Genomic DNA, 20,699 nt, shown 5'->3' on the forward strand with positions numbered 1-20,699 from the left:
GCTGAATTGACACAAGGAGGTTGGGATGGCAGGTCCTGGGAGGCCACCCTGCAGTTCATTTCACCTCTTAAGTATGCAAAGGAAAAAGGAGACATGGTTGTTTGGTTTCAGGCTTTTTACAGCATGAATTTGGAGTTTGTCACCTTAAGAAAAGGAAGATCACAAAAGGACCTTTTTCTTCTCCGAGAACCTTCTAAGGGTCCTTTTAAGATATACACACTGGACATCTACTTTGTGCTGGGCACTGTATGAAATCCTGGAGGAGAAACATGAAAAGGGTAGACTTGACCTTGAGGGGCTCTGGAGCTTTCTCCTCTCCTTGGTCCTACCCCAACCCCTCAGGGTCCATGTGAGATGAGAACATCTTAGAGGTGGAAGCAGCAGGTGCAGGAGCTTAGCAGCAGGGCTGGGGTGCAGAAGGACTGTCTTGGAGTGCCCCCAGCTTGGGTGGTGGGGGACATCTTTCCCTCCTTCTTCTGAGGCTGTGCCTAGAACCTGGATGGAGTAAGCAAGCTCCTGCCACCATGTTCGGAATTGGCAGTCTTACCTGGTCCCAGAGGACAGGGAGACCTGGGGAGTTTCCCTGTTCCAGTGGGGAGTTAGGCATGAGCAGGGCAGGAGACGGCTGCCCTCCACACACACACCAGGAATGTCAGGCAACCTTCAGGTGATGGATAGGCAGTTGTTATGCTGTCTCTCTAAAATAATAATTTCTCACAGCCAATGCCAGGGAAAGACAGTCTCCTAACAGACAAAAACACCGGAAACTGGTGATCAGCAGCTTCTTGATAATATCTCAAGAGTTGGGCGAGTGGGCTCAACCATGCGCCTTAAGAGGCAAAATGGTGGAGTTAACTGGTCTATGACCTTCCGGGGACATTTGACTGGTAAGGGAAGAGCGTCTCAAGTGAGCATGCGCACAACTCCAGTGAACACACTGTGCATGCTCCCTCCCAAGTGCTGGCAGGCCACTGTGCATGCAGACAGCCCACCCCAAGGGAAGAATCAGGGGAGAAGGGATGCAAGACCCCAGAAGCATGCCAACGTATAAAACCCCAAGTCAAAGATCAACAGTGCACTTGATCTCTCAAGTCACCCGCTTGGCCCTCTTCCAAGAGTACTTTCCTCCCTTTCCTTCCTGCTCTAAAGCTTTCTAATAAACTTTCACTCCTGCTCTAAAACTTGCCTCAGTCTCTCCTTCTGCCTTATGCCCCTTTAGTCAAATTCTTTCTTCTGAGGAGGCAAGAATTGACATTGCTCCAGACCACGTGGATTCACCACCAGTAACACCCTGGGTCATCCTTTCTCACTGTAGTCCTCTCAGAACGACCATGTGTCTCCCCGTTCCCTCTGCTCTGCGAAAGGCAGATTTGAGCTTCAAGGACTGGGAAAAGGAGGAAGCCGTTTGCTTTGGGAAGGACTGTCCCCTGCAGCCTGCCTCTGATTGTCTTCCCTCCAAGTGACCTCTTCTTTGAAAAGCACAGGCCTTTTCCAAGGTCTGGGAAAAATAGCCAAGAAAAGCTCAGGAATGCCTTCTCTTAGGAGTCGACCTTTCCGCCTTTCATGTGGTTAAAGAATTCCCCTTTGAGGGTCCCCTTGTGTAAACCCTTTAATTGCGTAGCTAATACAAACCAGAGCAGAAATGATTCATCCAAGAATTCTTGTTTGGATTCATTACCATTTTCCAAGTGTCCCTCTTCTATCTTGTCTCGGATCAGCTGAATGATGCCCGTGTTTAAAAAGGGCTTAGCAGAAGAGATAACGCATTATCACTTCTTCCCAGCCTAGTGTGGTGGAAGGAGGTTTACTCTAAAGATAATTAAATCTTAACTCCCAATGGGTGAGGAAACCCAGACTTCCGTGAAACAGCTTTTGCCCTGCTTGAGGGCCCCACACAGCTGGGATGCCCCAGAGGTCAGAAAGAGGGGTCTTCCCACAGCATCACCCCACTAAGTGGTGAGTCAAAAAGGGGCAAGTGATAGGGTTTCTTGTTTCAAAATGGAACTGGATCCCAGTATAGATAACGTGCTAAGAGGTTAGGAATCTTCCTACTAGAACTGTGGATTAGCTTGGCTTGACGACAGTAGAAGCAAGATATTATCTGTGTCTGACAAGACTACAGAGAGGTAATCAATAGTCCACACTGGGTGTGGCAGGCACAGAGGTGTGTGGGGAGCTCAGATTCCCCTTCACGCTGTGAGGAGTGTGGTTAGCCAACAGCCTCCAAATGAAGATTACAGCTCATAAATCACCCTCAGCTTTGAAGCTAAGATCATATTATTCTTGGGGTGGCTTCAGTTGGTGACTGAGCAAGACTTCCTGGCCACCTCCACCTGACACGGGAGTCTTTGAACAAGGAAGCTTCACTCCAAGCTTACTGTTGGGGAGGTGGAGGCTCTGTCAGGTCCACCACTGCGTGATGGCCCCTCCCATTCCATCCTCCCTCCTCCCTTTTCCTTTCACAGCCATTATCTCCAGCAAACCAATCTCTCCTAACTCAGTTTCAGCATTTCACATGCCCAGATCCCCATTCACAGAGCTCCCATGCATCCATCCACCAGTCCCTGAGGGGCTGCATCTTGGCCCTGCTGGAGCTACTATGTAAAAAACAGAGATCCACTTGGGGTGGGGGCTGGATCTTGGAGGGCAGTTTAAGGAATGGCAAGAATGATGCAGAGTGCTGGGAGAAGAAGAATCTTCCTGGAATCGGTCCCTACCAAGATGTCCCTTCCACTATATCAATTCCTAGAGACCGTTAGCCAAGGAAGAGGGTCACTATTTTATGGAACAGAATGCCGTCCCAGGGACACTCCCTTAAGGGAGGCTGCATCTGAAAATGTCTTGTCAGTTTCAGAGTGTACGGTGTCTATGACAAGCCACGCTGAGCATGCTTCTCAGGATGGAGACATATCCAGAACTTTCACAGCCCGGAAATCCCAGACTAAGCCAAAGATTCCACACTGGATCTTCATCAGACAAAGCCTTGAAGAACAAGGAAGATGCTTCTCATCACCCAGTTTTGTCTGCTTCAGCTCCAGACATAACCAGGATGCACTTCCCCAAGGCCCAGGAATGGGACAGTATCCAGCTACCCCCAGCCCTGCATGTGCAGGGTCAGCAGTCCCTCTGTCTAGAGGAGCCAGGAGTCACGTTAGTCCTGGCTAATGGCAAACTCAACAGTATTTCCATCTTTTGTCTTTGTGTAAGAGCTAGAGATAGCTGCTTGCTCCTGTAGCTTATCCTATGAAAATTCTAAGCCTGTCATTTTCTCTAAAAAGTATCCTAGTAGCTTCTTTATCTGTTAATGCAAAACATAAGACACCTCTAAATGATGTTTTGAGGACTAACTTAAAACATTTGTTACATGGGATTTTATTTAATTTTTTTGGTAGCTTAGTTCATTTATTTTCCATTTGTTTGTAATTTCTAATACATGAATTTAAGGCCATGTTTTTCTCTGAATCTCCATCTAACGGACTTGGATATATACGTCTCTCATCATCCTTCATTTCTAAGGCATTCGTAATGTCAATTTAACTTCATCTTTAATTCAAGTTATTTAAAAGTGTGTTTGTGGTTTTGTTTTCCAGAGAGTTTTAAAATTGAAATGCAATACAAGAATACTTTGAAACCAGGTTTTTCTAGGCTTAACCCTACCTCTGAATCTAACCCTAACACAAAGCTTGACCCTAACTCACATTTCTTGAGCTTGATTCCAGAGAAAAGAAGACCTAACTGCTCTTCTATCCACTGACATTTTTGCAAAGCGTTATGGATTGTTTGTAATCTGGCATGTCACCCTACGAAAATATGCTTCAAAACCAAAAACATAATGGTTTTGTTTTATTTTTATAGTGGGTGGGTTGCAAAAGGCCAGAAGGAAATTCTGTTTTCTAGACTGCTTATTTTACTTGGAAAGGGAAAATGCCTCTCTAATGGCTGTCCTTGAAGGCAGTCAAAGCCAAGAAAAAGCATTGCCAAGTTTAAGAGTAAATATTCCAAAAAGTAATATTAGCAAATTATTTTCAGGAACAATGCCCACTACCACCATAATTATTTATTAAGGTTTGGGGGCCTTGGTCATTGTAACATTGTAACTATAGAGGAAACCAAATAAAATGAATGCATACAGTAAAAGGAGAAAAATACTCTTCACAGATAACAATAATTGAAAATATACAATTATTTCAAAGCAGCTTAAGTGACTTTAAAAGACAAATATGGAAAAATCAATAGCACCTGAGTATTGATCTTATTCACAATAGTATCAAAAATATTATAAACATAGAAGTGATTTTGAGAAAATGTGCAGAATGTAAATAAAACCTCCAAGGTCTATAGGAAGTCATAAAAGACATCCATTTGAGAAAGGAAAACTATTTCTAGATGTACAGATGAATAGTCCAAATAGACTTTTTATGAATTTGGCAAAAATAATTTTGAAATTCACCTGAAAGAACAATTGACATAGACTTCCAAAAACATTGCTTGAAAAATAAGAGTAAGAGGGAAGAAGTTTGCAGTCCCAGCAGATATTAAAATATATTTTAAGAAGAACATTCATTAAAACCTTAGAATATTGGCTTAAAATATGACAGAGAGAGACTAAAGGAATGCAATGAAGAAACCTTGAGCTAAAGACAATCATATACAGAAATACAGACAGTCACATGTGGAACTTGACATTTTCTAGTAGCTGCATTTAACAACAGTAAAAATAAATAATTTTAATAATACATTTGATTTAACCTAATATATCAAAATGACATCATTTTAACATGTGATCAATTGAAAAAATTATTTATTTTATTTTTTGAGACAAGGTCTTACTCTGTCACCCATGCTGGAGTGCAGTGGCGCGATCATGGTTCACTGCAGCCTTGACTTCTTGAGCTCAAGTGATCCTCCCCCTTCAGCCTCCCGAGTATGGGTCCACAGGCACACACCATCACACCCAGGTAATTTTTGTATTTTTGGCAGAGACAAGGTTTTGCCAGACCCAGGCTGGTCTCAAACTCCTGAGCTCCAGCAATCTTTCCACCTTGGCCTCCCAAAGTGCTGGGATTTATAGTTGTAAAGCCATGGCGCCAGGCCTTGAAAAAATGATTTAATATTCACACAATACTTTACATTCTTTTTTTGTATCAAGTTTTGAAATTTGTACTATCCACATATTTAATAGCCACATGTGGCTAGAGGCTATGACCTCCTTACAGCATAGATTACAGGTAGGGAATGCTATATGTTACTGAACAGGCATCAGGAAAGCCATGGAGAAGGAAAGAGATATTTAATAAATGACATATGTCCTTATAACGACTTGTAAAATGCAGAAGTGTATCTCGATGAGTTAAACCCACACCCCAGGTCATCTGACAAAGTAAGATCTAGATGGAGTAAATCAAACTATTTTAAAAACTAAAAAGCAGAAAAGCTTACAGTAAGCCAAGCAGTGTCACAACTTGAGTGGACCTGGATGGGAGTCCTGCTGGTTCCAGGAAAAACAGGCCTGCGGAGAAGGAGGAGAAGGTGGGGGCATCAGACACTGTGGAGGTGAGTGGCCTGTGTGTGGGCAGAGCCTGGGGAAGACGGCCAGGGGTCCAAGACCCGGGAACCAAAGGCCCAGAGGCCAATTCTAGAGTGATTCAGACAGCGGGTGGGATCAGGCAGGCCTGGTAGGCTGAGGCAGAGGAGCAGAAGTTTCCAGGCACTGGTCCAATTTGGAAGTGCAACAGGGTGTTGGCCACTGTTGGGTAATCTATCCACAGTGGACAGGTCCCCACCCATGGAAGCTCCACCAAGGACAGCTGGAGTCGAGCCTGGGGGAGAAGGTCTTGGTGAAGTCAGGATGTCCAGAGAACCATCAGGGTCGTGTGTGCAGCTCCAATCGCAGAGGGAAAGTGAGATCTCAGAGGCCGCAGACACACAGTGCTGTCAAGTGGGAGAACAAGGGGACCAATAACTGCAGGAGTGGAAGACGCTGCCATGGGCTAAAGAGTGTCCCCTCAAAATTCACGTGCTGAAGGCCTAAGCTAATACCTCCCATGCAACTGTATTTGTAGACAAGGCATTCAAAGAGGGAACTAAAGTTAAATTAGGCCATTGGGCTGGATCCACTAAGAGGAAATTTGGACACAGGTGGAGAGGGATGATCATGTGAAGACACGGGGAGGTCGGCCATCTACAAACCCAGGAGAGAGGCCTCGAGAGAAACCCACCCTGTCGCATTCTTGATCTCAGACTTGCAGCCTGCAGAATCCTGGAGAGAATAAATGTCTGTTGTTGGAGCCACCCAGTCTACAGTGCTTCATTACGGCAGCCTGAGCTGACTCTACAGATGCTGAAACTGCAGATTGCACCAGTGAGGCCCTCGTCCCCACAGCGCCACGGTAGACCCAGGCCTGGTGTGCGGACCCGCCCATGCGGCTGGGGCGGGCGAACCACTCAGGAGCCTCGCCCACTGTGTCCTGTGCAAACCGCTTGCCCACTGGGGGATTGGGAAGTCATGTTGAATCTGTGCCTAGAAAGACTCCACTCGACTCGGTGGAAGATGGGACCCAATGATAGAGTTGCCAGATAAAATACAGGACACCCAGTTACATTTGAATGCCAATAAGCAACGTTATTATTATTATTTATTTAGTGTATGTCTCAAATATTGCAGGGGGCATGCTTGTTCTAAAAGTTATTTGCTATTTATCTGGCATCCAAATGTAACTGACTATCTTATCATTTTATTCGCTAAATTGGACAACCTTGGCCAAAGGATAAGGAAAGGGGCCCAGCCCAGCAGGTGTAGCAAGGAAGTGAAGAGGAAGATAGTGGGGGAGCCCTGACCCGGGCGGTGGCGGGGGTGTTCACCAGAACCACCCAAGGGAGAGGACTTTCTGAAGACAGAAGTAAAAGACAAAAGTCAATGAAATGTTCAACAGATTTAACAACATCAACATTTTATAACTAACATTAAAAGAAAAAAGAAAAAATAACAGACTGGGAGAACCACTTCACCAATCTGAAAAAGTCGGTATGAATATAGAATACTCATTTCAACTGGTAAGAAAAATATCAAAATCTCAGTAGGCAAATAGGGAAAGGATGTGATAAATAATTTGTACAGAAGGACCTACAATTACCAAACAAATTTGGAAGAGTATTTTTGTCCTTTTAAGAATTTTTACATGAAAATTCTTAAAAAATTAAGAATAAATTTTCACTTCTAAAAAATAGGACTTAAAAATTTAATTACTTAGTGAGATGAGAATGTGGTTCCACTGATAAGATGACCCTTCTGGTGGTGGAAACTTAGCAATATGCTAAGTGGAATTTCTTAGTGGAAATTTAGCAATATGCTTATACTTGTTGACCCAATAAAATAATTCCTGGGTTTCGTCCGAAGAGTAATGATTTAAAATAAAGACAGGAAAAAGGATAAGAAATAGTGTATTATTCCATTACGCTGACTATACAATTATGAATACACTTGAACAATAACTGGAAAGAAATACACACACAAAAAAGCATTTGATGTGAATATATTCTCTTTAAGGTTCCCTTGGGTCATTAGTATATTTTTCTTTTAGAATTACCAAACAGTAAAGTAAAAAAGCAGTTTCTTTTTGTCTCACAAAGACTAAGGTGTGCCCTGTCAGAATTCCACCTGGCTCGTGACCTGGGGATGGTGGGAGGGTTGGCCATCGGAGGCTCTTAGACCAGCTCAGGGAATAATTCCCTGAGCCTTCTTTTCTACTTGACATCAGAGTCTGTAGGTCCAAAGCTTTGCTGGCTATCCAGGCCTTTTAAACAGGTACTCAAAAGCCCTAAAGACTTTCTCTGGCCAAAGGTTCAATGCACTATAGGATATTTCCATTCGATGAGACAGTAATTTTTTTTTTTTTTTTGAGATGGAGCCTCGCTCTCTTGCCCAGGCTGGAGTGCAGTGATGCGATCTCAGCTCACTGCAACATCAGCCTCCCAGGTTCAAGCGAGAACCTGCCTCAGCCCCTGAGTAGCTGGGATTACAGGCATGTGCCACCATGCCCAGCTGATTTTTGTAGTTTTAGTAGAGACGAGGCTTCACCATGTTGGTCAGGCTGGTCTCAAACTCCTGACCTCATGATCCGCCTGCCTCAGCCTCCCAAAGTGCTGGGATTACAGGTGTGAGCCACCATGCCCAGCCAATACAGTGATTTTTATTTTATAGTTTTTTTAACCGGGTATATTAATGTCTTGCACTCACTCTTCACATTGTCATCTACTAACCGAAAGCCAAAACCTGAATAAACTATTGTGGGAACAGCCTTTGCATGATCGGGGGTAATAACTCTTTGCTGTCACTATACCATTTTCCAGCACCTAGGAGGAGCAGGAGGTGGTCTGCTCAGTTGCCCCTGAAGTGTCTGGGTTCTGGTTCTAGAACAGACGGCACAGATCACAGGAGAAGGACACTTCATCACGGGTCAGTCCAGTGGATGCTATGACTGCTGGGAGAGAGGGGTTTTAAATATGAAGAATTGAGGTCAATATCAAAAACCGTTGGGTTGGGTTTTCTGAGGCTCACAAAGCTTCTCCCAGCCCAAACTTGGGAACAAGAGACCACTCCTGTATCAGTTTGCTAGGCTGTCATCACCAGATTCCGCAGACTGGGTGGCTTACACAACAGACACTGATTTTCTCACAATTCTGGAGGCTGGAAGTCTGAGAGCAAGGCATTAGCAGGGCTGGTTTCTCCTGAGGCCTCTCTTCTTGGCTTGTAGATGCCACCTTCTTCCTGTGGCTTCATATGGCCTTTCCTTTGTGTGTTCATGTCCCCATCTCCTCTTATAAGCACACCAGTCCCATTGGATTAGGGCCCATCCTAACAGCCTCGTTTTAGCTTAGTTATTCCTGTAAAGACCCTATCCCCAAACACAGCCACATTCCAAAGTATTGAGGAGTTAGGACTTCAACATGTGAATTTTGGAGGGGACACAGTTCAGCCCATAACAATTCCTGAGGTCAGAAGAGAACTTCTCCGTTATTGGCCGCAAAGCTGCATAGGCATATATATATATATTTATTTATTTACAGGATCCTAACTTGTCCTGTAAGCAAGAGAGTCATCAAACCTTACACGAACCCTCAAGACAAATGTGCTAGAAGATCCTGACTAAACTGTCTGGGTAGTCTGAGAGCAGCACTATTTTATTGTAGGATTCCTGAGATTTTCGGTTCAAACCTGAGAGTGCCCCTTGGGAAGGGAAACCCCAGCACACACAGGCCTCTGATGTTAGCCCGGCTCAGTGCCCACAAGCACATCTCCATCTCAAGGGCCTTTGACCCACGAGGGCCAGGGTGAAGTCTCCTTGTTTCAGCACCCCCAGGGACGCTGGGTGATGACTTTTCTCTCTGCCTTCCTTGGGGCCAGGTCTGGAAGCCCAATGCCACCTGTATTCGACCTGCATAGGGGGCTGTGAGTGTCATCTTCCCTGGGTCCAGGGCCACATTTATGTTTTCTTTGTATTGCCACAATGCATCTTAATTCCCATCTGCATTCTCAGCTAAGGCGAGGCCCGCCCCAGCACATCACCTCACTCTGATGGGCTCCCTGGCCTCTGACCCCTGCACAGTTGGTGTCCTCCTGTGCCTCTGGGACATGTGGGATGGACCCAGGCTGCTCCCCTCTGCGCTCGCCTTCCTGAGCTCCCCCACTTCCAGTGGCCCTGAGCGTGCTCTTAGGCTAGTGTGACATCATTCATGACAGCAGAGTGAGAGTTCAGATTCATTGTCTTTCCTTTCATGCACTTTATCTTTCAGCCATGTCAAGAGCTGGTTTGAAATGCAAGGTATGGTAGGAAAAATCTGTTCAGCTATCTCTGCAACAAATAGAAGGAAGTGTGCACTTTGACAGCCACGTGTAGGTTCTTTTGATGTCCAGCACCTTCCTCCCCTTCAGGGTGTGAGGCTGGCACACCTCTATTTGGGACACATCAGTGTACATTGATCTATTAAAACCCATTGGGCTTAATGTGGCTCAGGCAACAAATGCCTCAAGCACACTGCAGAGTTTGTGCACAGCCTATTGTTGAAGTGGGATTATACCGTGGGGTGGATACCTCTTTCAGAGGAGACGTAGCCAACTCTAGTGGGTGTTTATTCTCAGAAGAGGTCAATAGATGTTATGAAACACTTGCAGCTGGGGGAAGAGATTCCAAAACATGTGGCAAGCAGCACGGCTCTCTCTGCCTGTCGGTATCACGGGGCAGGACAAGGCATCCATCCTTCTGGACAGCATATGTATGATAGAAAATAAAGTCACCCTGTTTGTTCTTAGCACAGTCTGAGCAAGACTGAAGAAGATCTTCTGAGAATCAAACTGAGCAGATGGCTCAGGGTAATGTTATTTGACTTCCTCTAGGGCCACCCCAAGAAGTTCAATACAACACCATCAGTACAGCTCTTCTTGACTGTCACTTTATCACGGATTTGAAAAGCAACTTAAAATGTTTTGCCCTATCTTTATTGGACTATAAGCTCTGAAATTATCCATAAAATTGTTCCTATCAAATGCAAGATAGTATGACCTGCAAAAGACCAGTAAAATTTCAGAACTATGTCTTATATTAAAAGTATAAGGCAACCGAGGGTTTTCTGGCTCATTGGCTTAACTTTTTTTGTGGTCACTAAGCATTATAATTTCCAGAATGAATCCATAGTGGAAAAGTAGGGAAATAGAAAAGAATTAAAGATCTGAGCTTGGCAGGAAAACCCAGGAACAGGAAGGGGTTAGGCCCATAGGAACCAGAAGTATGGCAGGACAAAGGCCTTCAGGAAAGCTCATCACGTCTGCTAGACAAAACTGCATGGGGGAATTACCTGGCTGTGACACTGTAGGATAGGTATGCAAGATGATACCACGCGGGGAAACTGGGCGAAGAGTACCTCGGCTCTCTCTACAGTACTTCTTACAATTGCATGGGAATCTTCCATTATCTCAAAATAAAAGGTTTAATTTAAGAAAAACTGCACAGGCAGTGGGTGTACGGTTCATCCCAGTCCCTTCCCTGCCACCTGTGCATCTCTTGCTCCATCTTCAAGTTCTTAGGAAAAAGAGAGCGTTGTTAGGAGTGTAGGAGAGGCTGGACCCCTTCAACCCCTGTGTCTCTGGCTCATCGGTTAGCCATGCTGGTTGGAGAGAACTGTCTTGCAGGGATGGCTGCACCTGAGGCCGTGTTTTTGACCTGGCATCCTCCCCTTCCCAAGGTAACCTGCTGATGAGGACTCATTGCCAGCGGGCACAAATGCTGTACAAACAACACCTGTTCTTACATCTTAAAAAAGGATCACAGAAGTTTGAGACGCAGCCACCTAGATGGGAGACACACTGACAGCATGATCCCAGCACTCCCAGAGAAAAGAAAAGACCCCAAATGTGGAATATTCGTATTTCCTGTGGGGATTGTGAAGGGAGATCTTGGAATGTGAAAGCAGCCCATTGTTCAAGCTCAGCACAGATCCCAGTGAGGATCTGCATACAGTAGCAACTCAATAAACATTGCATTTGAATGAATGAATGAATGAATGAATGAATGCTGGATCCCACAAAGCTGCCTTTAAATGCATCTCTAAAAAGAGGCTAGAAAGAAAAGTCTTTCACAGTTCAGAGGCCATTGTATCTTACTGTTTCCCCATAAGTTGGGCCTTTGTGATCCGACAGAACTTTTAGGTCAATGCTTGCAGTCAAGAGGAAGGTGAGTACCACCTCCTCACTGAGGATACCTTTTTACAATTGGAGGGGTGGCTTCAATAGGCATCCACTCTGGTACCCATTGTCACTAAGGATGCCTCAATCTTAATTGCATAAAAAAGAAAACAGCTGTGTTTGCAGTCATCTCCCAAAATGCAAATGCTCAATTCTAAATAAATGCTTTCACAGGTTAAGTTGTGCAGTCTTGGGGCTACATCTCACAACTAACCCCTCCCAGCAGATCCTGAGGGACCTTGGGGGTCAGGAACAGATAGACATCCGTCTCTTTCTCTGGGGTTCCTCCAGAGCTGAGGCTGGTCACATCTGGTACCTGCTCCCCATTTTTTTAGGATAAAATGCTCTGTCTGAGACTGTTAAAAAAACAGTTAACAAACTTAAAAAAAACAAAAAACAAAAAACAAAAAACTAGACAGCAGATGATGATTGACCATCCTTCAAATTCCCATCAACATTTGCTATCACAGGACATCAGGAATATTGGTTAATGGTTGGTCAGGCCCCTAGAGAGATGGCCACCAATTAAAGCAAAAGCAGTGACATAAAGAAATTCAACTCATACTATGACTTGTAAGTAGGGTGAATTATTACTAACCTACCCTTCAAGTCACCATTCACTGGTTTTGGGGAAAAATAATTCAATGTTCATTCTATTTTAATAATCAATTCCATCTGATAATTTCAAAAAAATGTTTTGCCTCTTTATTGGAGAAAATCAAAACACTATTTCTGAGATGCACGCCCTCTCTGCCTGGAGTTTGTTCCAAGATGCTCCTCCCACGTGTAAGAGGAGTGATGTTGCTTGTGTGGACCTGTGCTTGGAGGGGTGGGGCTGATGGCCCCTGAGCTTGGAATTTTTGGTGGCTGTGTTGCAGGAAAGGCGGTCTCGATCCAGACCCCAAGAGAGGGTTCTTGGATCTCCAGCAAGAAAGAATTCAGGGCAAGTCCATACAGTAAAGTGAAAGCAAGTTTATTAAGAAAGTTAAGGAATAAAAGAATGGCTACTTCATAGACAGAGCAGCCCCGAAGGCTGCTGGTTGCCCATTTTTATGGTTATTTCTTGATGATATGCCAAACAAGGGGCGGATTATTCATGCCTCCCCTTTTTAGACCATATAGGGTAACTTCCTGTCATTGCCACGACATTTGTAAACTATCATGCGCTGCTGAGAGTGTAGCAGTGAGCCAACCAGAGGTCACTCTTATCACTATCTTAGTTTTGATGGGTTTGGGCCAGCTTCTTTACTGCAACCTGTTTTATCATCAAGGTCTTTATGACCTGTGTTTTGTGCTGACCTCCTATCTCATCCTGTGACTTAGAATGCCGTAACCATCTGGGAATGCAGCCCAGTAGGTTTCAGCCTCATTGTACCAGCTCCTATTCAAGATGGAGTTCCTCTGGCTCACACACTTCTGACGGCTGGACGATGGCCTCTCTCCTCCTGGCTGATGCTCATCTCAATGGCATTTCCAACTGGCATAGGAGGTGTGAATGGCACAGCCTGGTTGACCAGTGTTGGACAGTGCTCTCATGAGGCATCTTGGAGCATTTGGACAGAGCTGGAGCCTGTCTGAGATGCCGATTCCCATTTTAGGATGTGGGCTCAGGAACAACACTGGCCTGCAGAACCAGCCCCCGCCTCCCAGTCTGCCTGCGCTGCATAAGAGAAATGTTGTCTTGGGAAAGAGTGATGTAAACGTGATCCAGTAAGAAAATGGCAGCATGGGGCACGGTGTGCTGGAACGCTGGCTGTAGAGTTGTGGTTCTCACTGTGGTCGCTGGAGCATCACTCCACCTCATCTGGGAATTTGTTAGCAATGCAGATTCTCAGGCCCACCCCAGACCCTCTGAATCAGAAACTCTGAGGGCGGGGGGGCCTTGTGTTAACAAGTCCCACAGACGATTCTAACGCAGGCTAAAGTGTGGGAACCACAAAGGCAATCAGCCTTCTTCAGCAGTAACGACCTGGAAACATAGGAACCTGTGGTGAGGGACTTTGCCTCTGATTTTTTTTTTTTTTTTTAGGTTCAGAACCTGTGTTCCATCAGTTTCAGTGACGATGCAGCAATAGGACAAGTTTTGATCAAACACTTTTCTGCTCCCTGTGCTCTGCTGAACGTCACCAAGGTCAGGAAGTGCGTTGTTAAATGCTCACCCTGTTTCTGTTAAAATGTAACCCCCAGGGCCTCAGGCCCCTCCCAGGAAGGAAGATGGGTGACCCCACTGGAGCCTGGCTTTCAGAGAGGTGGGGCCAAACGGAAACCTATAAATCCATTTCCAGAAAGTCCAAAGTCCCCATCTGTTTTAAATGAACATACGTTTTTAGTGACAGAAGACCTCTCCTTGAGCCCAGGGTTGAGAGGGTCAGAAGGAGGAAGGTTTGCTCTGGAAATCTGTGTCCTTCCAAAGCCTGGCCGTCAGCATTTGGGCAGCTCCTGAAGGGCATCTGTCCACCCGAAGCAAGGCTGGCCTGGGGGTCAGGGATCCAGACCTGGTTCCGGAGGGCTCCAGTGCCTTCACTCCTGGGCTGGGCACCCTTCCTGGAACTGGGACCCCTCCGGGTGAGTCAGCCTCACCCATGTCAACTGCATGTCCTGAACCACCTCCCCACTCCTATGGGCCTTCCCATCCCACAGTGCCCATTTGTCCTGGTAAAGACAGACTAGGGCTGCCACTGTGCCTGACTCTGCGTGGTGGAAGGGGCCCACTGCCCTGCAGCATCAGAAAGTTCCTCTTATCTCTCCCAGGTATTGGTGCTTACCTACAATTCTGCTTGCAAAGAAGAACGTTTTGAAAATCAGTTTCTATGCCCCACCTTTTAGACATTTATGGGGCTTTAGAAATAAGGTGCATCTGGCGCTGCTGTGTTACTGCAGAACCTGATTGGGGGAAGGGTTTAGGAAGGAGGAGATGCTGACACCAGAGTACAAACACGAGGTGGCTCTGCCAGTGGAAACCCCTGGATGAATGCCATTTTCTTACAGATTGGAGCAGAGTTGCCCACTCTTCCTGCCTGATCCTTCTGACCAAATGTGCACATTTGCAAAATACTGGGCTTGAGTCCGATGTGTCTTCTGGGGCCTTCTAATGAGTTAACCTAGTACATTCCCCAGGAGCCCACCCTCCCTGATTTGGCTCCAGGCTCGGGCAGAGGAGACGTGCCCTGAGAACTGAATTCAGAGAGTTCATCTTACTGCTCAATTCTCAAGTAACAGAGCCCCCTTCCAGCACCGCAGCCCCTCCAGAGGCCCTGAGCGTGCTCTTAGGCTAGCGTGGGTTTGAGTGTGTGTCTGAGCACCAGCTGTGGCTCCCGTAGCTGTGCCTGCCTTACCTGCTTTCCACCTGCCTTGGGCCTCCCGCCCACCCTTCCTGGGTGGGACTATGAGTTGGGACTTGTTGGGACACTAACTAAAAAGAGCTGCTTGCCACAGCCTCATGTCAAAGGACACCCCAAGCACCCTCCCTTCACCCCAAGCCCTGTGTGCTCACCACACAGATGGCTGATTTATTAATAGTTCTTCCTCTAAAATGTCCCCTCCATGGAAATTCCACCTCCCTAGAAGACAATGCCTTTCTAAAGCCTGCCCCTCTGCTTTTCAGAGGACGAGATGCACACTGCCTGGGATGAAACCCTAGGATCGCAGAATTATTTATTTCACTAAGCATTGAGCCATTGCTTATATTAAAACAAAAATACAGACACACACATTTTTAAAGACAAAATTGAGACAACTTCAGCTTCTCGCTGGCTGCCCCCCAGCCACTCCTCCAGCTCCTGGGATCACACACACACATGCACCACCGTTGGGGATAATTTGGTGAAAAATGTCTAAAAGATTCAGGCCGACAGAAACCACAAATGTCAACAGGAACCATCCTCCGTTCTTTACAACTACACTTAGAATGCTAACCACAGACGAGGTCCTCAGGCGCTCCCCCCCACCCCTCACCTTTCTCCCCGTCACTCTCTCCAATTTCGTTCTTTCCTGCCTCGGCTCCTATAGGAATCAATAATTACTAGGTCTCCACAGCCTTGACTCTCCTGGAGTGAAAAGTGAGTTCTGGGCGCCATCTCGATTTTATCAGACTGGAAATCGTTTTCAGTATCAGTAGCCTTTCTCTTCAGGAAGGTGAACCAGCTTAACCACAGCTGAGCGTGGGGAGGTGGGAGGCGGACTCCCTGCGAGGCTCAACCTCGAAGGGCCAATGGCTGAGCAAAGCTCTGCGTCTGCAAATAGTGGCCTTCAAGGGTTTTCTGGGTGATTCTCAGCCTCTTTCCTGGGCTGTCTCTCTCCAGACACCTCCAACTTCCTCTCCAGGCCTTTGCACAGCCTTCTCTGTCTGCCTGGTTTCTCCTATGTGTCCTTAAGAGCCAGCTCAGATACTAGTTCAGGCCACCTCCCTTTTTAGTCCAGCTAAACTAATCACTACTGTAACCAGGTGGTGAGCTGGCACATCTGAATCACCAAAGGGCTGATTAAAGCACAGATTGGTGGGCCACACTCCCAGAGATTCTGATTTTGTAGGTCTTGGGAGATACCTGAGAATTCGTATTTCTAATATGGAGCTCTTGGCTGCAGCTGCTTCTTGGGGACCACCCTTCAGAACCATTGCTCTAACCTTGGCTACTCAAATTGTGGTCCACGGACCAGCATCATCAGCATCACCTGGGAGCTTGTTCACAATTCACAATCTCAGACCTAATAGGCCTAATGAATCAGATTCTGCATTTGAACAAGATCCCCAGGGGATTCCAGCGCACATAAAAGATTGCAAAACACTCCTCCAAACTGAGCTTCTGGAAGACAGAAACTTTTTCTTACTTTTCTGTGTATTCCCAGTACCTGGCACAGGACTGAGTAGGATGCAAAGGCTGGGGCTGGAGCAGTCATTGTAGCCTGAGAGCAAACCCACCCTGGACAGGTCTGCCCACGTTGGTGCACATCAGACTGACCAGCACACACTCCCAGCAGGTCATTTGGCACTTAGAAGAAAGAGCAATCAGCATCTCCAATGACCCACTACCCACTAGGTTCTGAAATCTCACAAAAGCATACCATCACCTTTACACCTGGTGACTTAAAAGTCAAACCCGAGTTAGCAAAAGGAGAGTTTCCACATGTATGTTCTTACACTCTCTTTCTGGAAGGGGAGACTGACTTCCAAACCCCGGGGCAGCTGCTCATAGGACCTAATCCGGCAGGCTGCAGCTCCTGGCTGCCTGGGCTCCGACTCGGAACTCCATTTTCTATTTACAGCTTTTTCCTCATTTTGTTGTTGTTGCCGCTAAAAGTTCCTACACTTACAAACCTTTTATCTGCCAAGCCCCAGGGCTGACTATCACAGGACTGGAAGTGTGGCGGTGTGTTTGATGATGGATAAGCTCACCTCCATGCCTGCTCCCCATCATTTAGGACACAAAACTCTGTGCTCTGGAGTGAGCGTGGGCTGCCATCAGCTAAGCAGATGGATAATGTGGGAGACAGATCAGCACATCTGGCAGAAGAGGCCCAGAATTGGGTGACGATGAATGTTTTCATTTGGGCAGATGTAACAAAATCTCCTCGCTCCCTGCATGGACTACTCCTTGAGGAAGTAGCCCACGTCTGAGCAGCGTCTTGCATCAGTCACCACGCAGTTACTTCACTTCGGTGCCCTCGAGTGAGAAGTGGGGAGGTCAACTTGATATAAAAGCTGTACAGCTAAGTTTTGCTCAGAAAGTATCTTGTAAAATAAACATATGGATAAGGCCATTTAAAAGAGCCCATTATTTTGTGTTAGATTATGGACGGAGCCCTGAGCAACCAGGAGCCAGGGCAGGGGGCTGAGTCCAGGGACAGAGGCGTTCTCAGGAGGAAGGGGCACAAACTCTGCACCTGTGATTCCAACTCATGCTCGCGTTTCAGCCGATCCGCCCCCCATCCTCTCCCCGATACTGCCCGAAAGCATTCTTTCCTATAACGTGAGTTTCTTGGGGCAGAATGTGTGTGGTGGCAGGAAATGAGGGCTGAGCGTTACCAGCTAGGAAGAGGCTTTTTGTGTTCCAACGTTGAGGTCCTGGAGTTAGCTCTTGCCTCAAAACCCGGTTTCTTTTTTGCCAGCCCACCAGCCCAGGATGGGCTCACGCCGAGGCTGACAAAACCCAGTCCTGAGTCAAAAACATCTGCCTCCTGCCCGTTTTCTTTCCCAACTCCACATGGTGGGGCCTCCAGGGGCCTCGGGACCACCTCGACCGCATGTCTGTGGGGTCAGATGCATCAGACACCATTGCCACCTCTGCCTTCTTATCACCAAGGCTGGCTCAGGGTGAGCCGAGCAGGAGGCTGTGGGCCTGACCTGTTGCTGCTTCCCTTATTTCATCCCTTTGTCCCCCAAAGGATGGGCCATTTGCCAAACAACAATGGAGGCTTCCCCGGGACCCTCTTTTCTTGACATTTCCCTTCTTTGGGACACTTCCCTCAGCACTCAGCCAGCAGCCCTGGAGGGTGCAAGGCATTTCACAGCAGGACAAGGGTCTTTGAGGGCAACATCTCTGTGCATTGGGGGTGCTGTATGTTTGGAGACCGACCTGGCTTTTCTCACTCTCCTAGAACTTCTCCTAGTTTGGCTTCACCACCAACCTCTCCTGGAAACCACTGCCTTTATTCCAAGTTCTGGGGTCACTGAGGAAGCCGCTGCCTGTGCACTGCCCCAGCTCAGCCCCTCCTGGTACGAAGGTCACGGCATATCCATCACGACTGTAACCAGCAGATCCCTGGACTCTGCCCACAGAATTCCCCGAGCCGGCCCCTCCCTCCTCCTGACCGGGGGCAGTTCCTCCTCCCAGCCTCATCTGCTCTCAGGTTTCTCTGCTGTCTGCCTCACACAGCCCCACCCCACATTCATCATGCTCTTTGAATTCAGAATTTCACTGAAATCCCCAAGGTCTTTCCTTACCATACAGCCTTAGTCACTAACTTCACAGATGTCATGAACTTCCCATTCCTCTTCTTCATGATCTCAGACAAATGTTAGCATCCAACTTTGCATTCTTACAACACAGCTATTATTTCATTACCATGACTATTCTTCACGCCACACTCTGAGGTTTGTTTCCGAATCAATAGAAGATCATAGGTTTGGCCCCTGGTGCCCACCTTGCCACGTCCACCTGGCTTTATTTTCATAGCATTATTCTTTTCTATTTGGGTAATGGGCTGGAAAACCTCCAAGTTGAGAGGTTGTGGCTTTTTCCCAAATCAGAAAGCAAGCTGAGGGTGGTAAAGGAAAAGAACCCTTTTTCTTTTAAACTTGCTTCATGGTTGAGAGGTTGTGTTGTCACATGTGTGTGAGCTTGTGCATGTATGCATTTGAATCTCTGTCTGTTTCCTTCTGATCTTGGCCATATGGCCACAGTGCCTTGGGATCAATCTGGGAAGGGATAGTGGACTCTGGTTTGGCAAACCTAACGTCCATTCCCAAATCACTTCTCTTTTTCCTGACTCCAAGAGGAGACTGAAAGAGCTAAATGCTCACTCTCCCAGTCTTTTCAGCAAGGGGCAGCCAGGGGATAAATATTTCATAAATATTCATGACTCCTCTTATACTTATTGAATATGTATATTTGGCCACCTGCTTCAGCATAAATTCCTGTCTTATTTTCTCCACCCTCAAAGTGCCTGTTTCCAGCTTCTGGCCGGAGGCTCTGCTTCCCAGCCTATCAGAAGGGCCACCCTGCAGGATACAACCCTTTATGAGAAATAAAGCTCTCCTTTCCAAATGCATGAACCTTGTCATTCTTCAGCTGACGGTAGGATTTCGGAAACTTCACAACAAAATTACATAAGGGTCTGCGGGGAGGGAGGGGAGCGACAGAGAAAATGCTGGGAGTGGGGAAGGTGAAACCACCTTTGCAAAATTATGCCAGTGAGAGAAATATGACATGCCCGACTCCATCTTGCCTCTAGCCTCACTGGCTGGATGTCTTTGCTCATTCTTGGGCGTGGGCCAAAGTAATTTGGGAGAAATTTGGTTTCCAGTTTAAATAATGATAGCCCTTCCCCTAAACTCAACTTAGGGTTAGGGTTCTTGGTTTCATTAGTTCTAGGTCTCATCAGTTCTTGTAAAACTAATGAAAGACCACCAAGTTAGGAGGATGAGAAGGGCTTGAATTCTAAATAATTACCAGCCATTATTCCAAAGGTTATAAGACTTGCAACTTCCCCAATTACTCTTGCAGATAACATCACTATTGCAGAACCCATGATTGGCCTTTTGAGATGTCTTTTTAGGTTTTTGCATTTCTGACACCCTGATGGCCCCCACCTGGACCTGCCAACCAATCCTATGGCCCTCACCCAGGAACTGACTCAGCACAAAAGGACAGCTTCTATTCCCTATGACTGCATCTCCAACCCAACTAATCAGCCTGCCCCCTACTCCAGCCCCCTGCCCACCAAACTATCTTTGAAAAATCCCTAGCCTCCAAGCCTTCATGGAGACTGATTTGAGTAATAACTCCATCTCCCATGTGGGGTGGCCGGGCTGGCCTCACATCGATTAAACTCTTTCTTTACTGCAATGCTGTGATCTTATTATAGGAGTTATTAAGAAATTATTTTAGGCAGATAGAGAGGAAAAGGGGTCCTTGGAAAGTTTTTGTTTCTTTTAAAGCAGTTCCAGAAAAGTTTTCTTGTCTGGCAGGAAAGCCCCTGGTCTTAGAGCTGGGCTGGCAACCTTTGATATGCAAATGCAGGCCATTAGAAACTGGGTACCCCCAAACATGGAGATTCCCCCTCTCTTCTTCTTGCCCTTGCCCCCACATGTGCCTGACAGCATGGCCGCCCCCTTTTATGCCCACACGTGTAGAACATCACGGCACCCTGTATTTGCATATTAAAAGGCTAGAGCAGGAGGACCAGTTTTTTCACGGGCTACGTGAGTGACCTACCTGGTCAAACCAATCCCCTGAGCCCTATG

At 46.6% G+C, this 20,699-nt stretch overlaps 1 long non-coding RNA gene across 2 annotated transcripts in view; it reads right to left on the reverse strand.

Annotated features, from left to right (window-relative positions):
* LOC129397320 (uncharacterized) overlaps nt 1-20,699 on the reverse strand; it is a 136,996-nt gene that overhangs the window by 5,310 nt on the left and 110,987 nt on the right. Inside the window, exon 2 of one of the 2 annotated variants that reach the window (XR_008624615.2) lies at nt 5,440-5,509. The exons of the other annotated variant lie outside the window; for it this stretch is intronic. This is a non-coding gene — a long non-coding RNA (uncharacterized LOC129397320). The remainder of the gene's footprint in view (nt 1-5,439; nt 5,510-20,699) is intronic. 2 annotated transcript variants of the gene reach the window in all.

This window comes from Pan paniscus, chromosome 13, assembly GCF_029289425.2.
Source record: "Pan paniscus chromosome 13, NHGRI_mPanPan1-v2.0_pri, whole genome shotgun sequence".
In the NCBI taxonomy this organism is placed as follows: Eukaryota; Metazoa; Chordata; class Mammalia; order Primates; family Hominidae; genus Pan; species Pan paniscus.